A 5,718-nucleotide genomic window follows, 5' to 3' on the forward strand; every position below is an offset into this window, starting at 1 on the left:
AATTGTTGACAACATATAAGGTGCTATGATCAATTTGCTATATGAAATATTATGTACTGTATGATTATTCTCTCTTTGCCCATGTTGGACATGTAACTTTTTGAAAAAAAATGGTTTTAATGTGAAGCACTTAAGTGATGACTTGGGATAGTAGTAGCTCTGCTAACTATTGTACACAATAGGACCATCTTAGCTAGGAAGTGCAAAAGCAGGGTAAATGGCACTAGCTTTGTGGCCAAAGGATGGCACAAGTGATATTAGAGTCAATAGGCCGGAGTGCACTGACTATATGGATTGGCCACCCATCATGTGTGATATGTTGGTATTTTGTGTTTCTTAAGTTGCACCTTAGGTGTATTAAATTTTGATCATGATGCTTGGAACTATTTAAATATATATTGTTATAAGCTTTTCACTATTTTGCAACTATTTGAATGTGCTGGAATTTAAATATTTATTGAGTTGTGTGATTGGATTAAGTTGCGATGAAATTTTGAACTGAGAAAAGCATCAAGGTATATAGACTTTTTTTTTTTGTATATTGATACCATCCTCATGTTTTCAATGACAAAGGTTCTTTTTCATGTGATTTGTAACTTAGGAACTTTGGTTTTTCGGGCTCTGAATGTATAAAAGTTTTATAAATAAGATATGGTGGATTTTGAGCATGCCCATCGAAGTTTTATATTTCCAAACAAAATCGCATGGTTTTAAACTACAATAGCATGGTTTGTTAAATACTCCTCCGTCAATATTCGTTTCCTTCCTTATCCCTCACTAAGTATAATGTAATCATCTTTTTAAAATTCATGTTTTTGGTTTTTAAAACAGGAGTTAGCTGGATCGAAAAGGGGCAATTTTGTCCTTATTTATCATTGTGGTAGATGTTACTATGGCATTCACTAGCCCCCACCAACCTGTTTCACTTTGTTATTTTGTCATGTTTTATTTTTGTACTAAATAGAAGTCTAGTAGTGTTGATGTAACCACTAAGGGGCACACTTGCTTATATTTTTTAACAGTATAAAGAGTTGTACATGTAAATGATGGCCTATTGAATCATGAAAATATATGTTGATACTAATGTTGAGTACATTTTGGTAAGAAAATTTAGAATGGAATGGTTTACTTGGGATGGTTATGGATGTATTGTGGATATGAGAATGGTATAGGATTTTGTGAATTTGAAAGGCTTACATAGGCTTCGGGGACTATGTCTTTTGGGCCTTGTGCTAGTCATGGCTTGAGATCAGGTCTTAACATGGTATTAGAGTTTTAGGTTTTGTCTAGATTTATGCTTTCTTTCTGAGTCCAGCAAAGTGTTGTGATTCAATGTAGAGTTTTGTTTAAGGTTTATGTACTAGGGCACAAATCACGAATGAGAGACTACGTAGGCCACTTATTTGTTCTAGATATTATCTTTTTTTTATAGATTTTTAAATAATGGATTAATGTTTCACACTATTGAGACTTATGGTGGGTGTTGTTCTTGTCCGAGTAAGAATGCCATTTAGGACACAAGCCACTATTAAGAAGATTATAGTACAAAACGCTCCTAGTGAAATGTCAACGAGATCGCGTTCCCTATAGCTAAAGGTCATGGTAAATTAGACAAGATTACTTGGTTCACTAGAGTTAGACCATCCCTAAATATGCATGTCGTATCGATTCTTAATATGTTAGTCATTATTTTTAATCCATTTGTTAAGGATTGTGTTGTGTGACAAGAAATTGGGATTACATAGTTGAATCGTATAAGTGAAGATATATACAATAGTTTGATATTAGTAATTCTAGGAGCTAGAATACTTAGTTCTTTTATATGAAGTAGTTGCTTTAATATTTGGTTGTAAACTCAAAAGCTATGTTAGTTGATAGAAAACAATGATATGTTTACAAATTAAATGAAGAGACGCTTGGCTTGGTTTACAATAAGGTAGATACCTAGCGTTCAAGGGACAATGGAAACAATTCTGATTTGGAGGATGTTAAGTAATTATGGTCAGATTTTGATTTTCAAACTTTTGATGGACGATTAGTAAATTTTATCATGATTTAAAATGTGATTCATTGTGGCTTAAGTATGACGTGTTAGGATTGACACAAGATAGTTCTTTTGAAATTCAAGGGATATTTGTTGCTATAAATATGTGTTAAGTAGCTTAGTGAAAATTTGATTTCGTTCTACACTTGAAGTAAAGTGACATTTCAATACAAAGAGGATCTTGCTCTATTGATGATTGTCTTATTGGAAAGGTGTTTAAGTTACATGTTGAGGAATGAAATTTTGCAAACTTAAGGTTCGATAGCTGATATTTTTGGAGTGCGAGAGGATTTTTAAGTGGTCAACTTGATCAACATGTGGATTCTGACTCTAGTTCTAGGTGAGGTATAACATAATATTCAATTGGATAATGTTTATTAGGGATTATCATTTATCAAGGTGTATGGTTTGGTCATGCCCCTTTATGCGAAGACAAAGGCTACGGTTATGGGACAAGTTTGTTGAAGAAGTTGATCTTTGAACAACCATTTTAGACTATGGAACATGTTTTCTTAGGAACATCTAATATGTCATATCTACATAGGATATCATTGGATAACGATGTAAGACCAACTATAAATTACAACTTTGTATAATTGGAAATCTCAACTATGCCATCAACATTGAAGAAAATGAGACAAATCTATGAGGTTTAGATTTGATTGATGGTTGTAACCTTGCTCTTTACACGAATTGGACTAGTTAAAGTTTACGTGTGTCAAAGTTTATTAAAAAGATGAAAAAAAATGAAAATGAACATTTGAATTCGATGTTATCTCAGGTATAAATGAATAGCAGAGCTTGCGATTAATGGTTCCATGGGATTAGAATACTTAGTTCCTTCAATGTAAAATGGTGTCATAGATTCTTGTTTTGAAGCGAAAATGTTTAATTAGTTTAATAAAGGACAATAATTAGCATATAAATGAATAAAAAATGGGTTAGTTGAGATATGAGAAGGTCGATACCTGTTGTGTGAGATTACCATTGAGTAGATTTTAATTTTTGGAGAACAAGTACAAAATATTAGAGTTAGCATTAAATAATGACCTAATATATATAGTTTAACTTTTGATTGGCATTGGTAAGTTTGGAGTGCCTCATGAGATGTCGATTTTGATCTTGCATTTGGATGGAATGACATGTAATTTAAAAAGAATACTTACTCAATTCAAAGTAAAATGATGATTAGGCCGCTCCTTGGAGTTTGAATGTTAAACTTTTATTGTAGGCCATCATGAGATTGTATATGGAAAATGATGAATTATGATGCTAGTTTCCAATCAATGTAAGTTCAAGACTTACCAGGACAATGTATAATTGGAGAGTATTGTATCCCGTGGTATGAGGTTTAAGTCATGGAATAGTACATAGAGGTTAAGACCATAGTTAACCAAGGAGTTAAAAATAAATAAATAAGAAGGTTTGGATGAATGATTTGAGATATGTAATTGTGTTCTTACTAGCAATGACCCTATTATGTTAAAAGAGCAAAGAAAGATTCCCATGGTGTTGAAACTTGGTAATGAAGTGATATTTGATGTTCGGAGATTTTAGATATGAAAATTTTCTTTGAAGAATTTGAGAAAATTTATGATATTAAATGGTGTTATTAACTAACAAACTTTCTAAGGATGTTAATCGGATGTGACAATTAATTTATAAGGTTGAAGTGGATAATATGTGAATTTGGAAATGACTAAGATAGACATGAATTAAGTATAAATCTAGATAAAGTTAATTTTAAGCTTAAATAACATTGATATGATCTTCTTTATGACTTGTAAGTTATTAATTACTAAGAAGTGTTAGTGGTTAAAGGAGTGAAATTGGTATATAGTGCTTGCGATAATTAAAGGATGCTAGACTCTCTTGTTAATGTTAAGTTATGCAATCTTGACTATAATAAGGTTTACCACGTTAAAATGGTACCAAAGGTAGGATAGTCTTCAGAGAGACCATTTGGTTATTTCGGAATCACATTTGAATAAAATGTTGAGGCATGCATTGGAAGTGTGACTTAATTAAGTTTGACTCCAAAGGTAATATCCTAGTTAGATGACCATAATCGAATGAGGGTTGATGTACTAATTATGTGTAGGTTGTGAAGGCAATGCTTGAAATTATATGACATAAAACTTATGAAATTGGTTTACAAACTTGGTATGATTCTTGTTATGATTTAAGGATTGTTGATTACAAAAAGTTTTAAGGGTTAAGTAAAAGGAAAATGGTACATGGTATCTTAAGGTACTTGAGGAAATCCTTAATGTGGTTGTCTAAATACAAGTGGACTATGGTTATGTTTACCTTATATGAATCAAGAATAGACTTACAAGAAATCTCATGAAATTGCATCAATGTAGGAGTTAGACAACATCATGAAGGACAATTATAGTGGTATTAAGGTTACATTGGCATGAGATATCGAAGAACGGATTGAAAACGAGATTCAATCAAATTAAAACTTTGATTTATTGGTAATCTAGTTAAATGGCCATTGGTAAAGAGACTATGGGGTTGACTGGATTAAGGTAGATACAAGTGTACTCTCATTAGAAATGATCCCATTACGTGAAAGGAACAAGAACGATACCCCTCATGATGAGACCTAATAGTTAAGTAGATCGTACTTGGAGGCTTAGGACTATAGGTTTATGAAACTATGTTTTACGATGATGTTTAAGAAGGATACATGAGTCTAAGGTGATTTGATGTTGTTGAGATTTTGAACTAAATGTTGAAATACTTTGTGAATGAATGTAGTGTTTTAAGATTATTTTGATATATTATATTGAGTAATTGGTGATTTGATTCAAAAGTGTATAGAAAGGTAGTTTCCACATAAAGATGTTGTCTAGGTACTAGACTCTGCTATTATTAGTTTGAAGCCACATTGTTCATAGAATCTCTTAATTTACACAAAGATACAGAAAGGTGTGAGAATTATTAGGAACCAGATATTGCCACTAATCCCTACATAGACTTGGTATTTATTCTTTGATTGTTGTTGCAAAAAACTCATAAGGCTATTCCCTTAACTCTTATCTATCTTACTTTCTCCTTTTTTACCTTTAATAACAATCAATACATGCACCAATTATTATAAAAAAAATAGTGATTTAATGATAAACCATGTGTTTCAAGGTAAATTGAACGTGAGATGTTATGTTTTAAACATGTTTTGAAATCCAATTATGCATATAAATATGTATACTATACAATAGTTTTATGCGTGTAGAACAAGTTCTTTAAATGTTTTACCCTCCAAAATGAGAATTGAGTTTTTAATGGAATGTGATGTTTGGATTACATGCATTAGCATGTTTGGATTACATGCATTAGCATGTTTTGAGTTATCACCATTTGGATCACATGTGCTCTTGGCACATTTTGAATGCTTTGGATAGCACTTTAAATAAAGAGATTTTGAAATTAAAGTTGTTGTCCATTTGATTTGAGCATTGGAGTTAGAATAAATAGCGTTTAGATGAGTTTCTTAACTTGGTTTGGTTCTTGGAGTGTGATAATTTGGATGAGAGATTGATGGATCCATTTTTGAAGGTTAGAGAGTTGTGTGGTCGACAAACGTTGAAGTTTAGAGTTTCAAGATCATAATTACAGTTCAGTGAAGGATTTGTTGACTATGACAGTGAACCATGAGATAAAGCAAG

The sequence above is a fragment of the Theobroma cacao genome, chromosome 6 (genome assembly GCF_000208745.1).
Source record: "Theobroma cacao cultivar B97-61/B2 chromosome 6, Criollo_cocoa_genome_V2, whole genome shotgun sequence".
NCBI classification, from domain to species: Eukaryota; Viridiplantae; Streptophyta; class Magnoliopsida; order Malvales; family Malvaceae; genus Theobroma; species Theobroma cacao.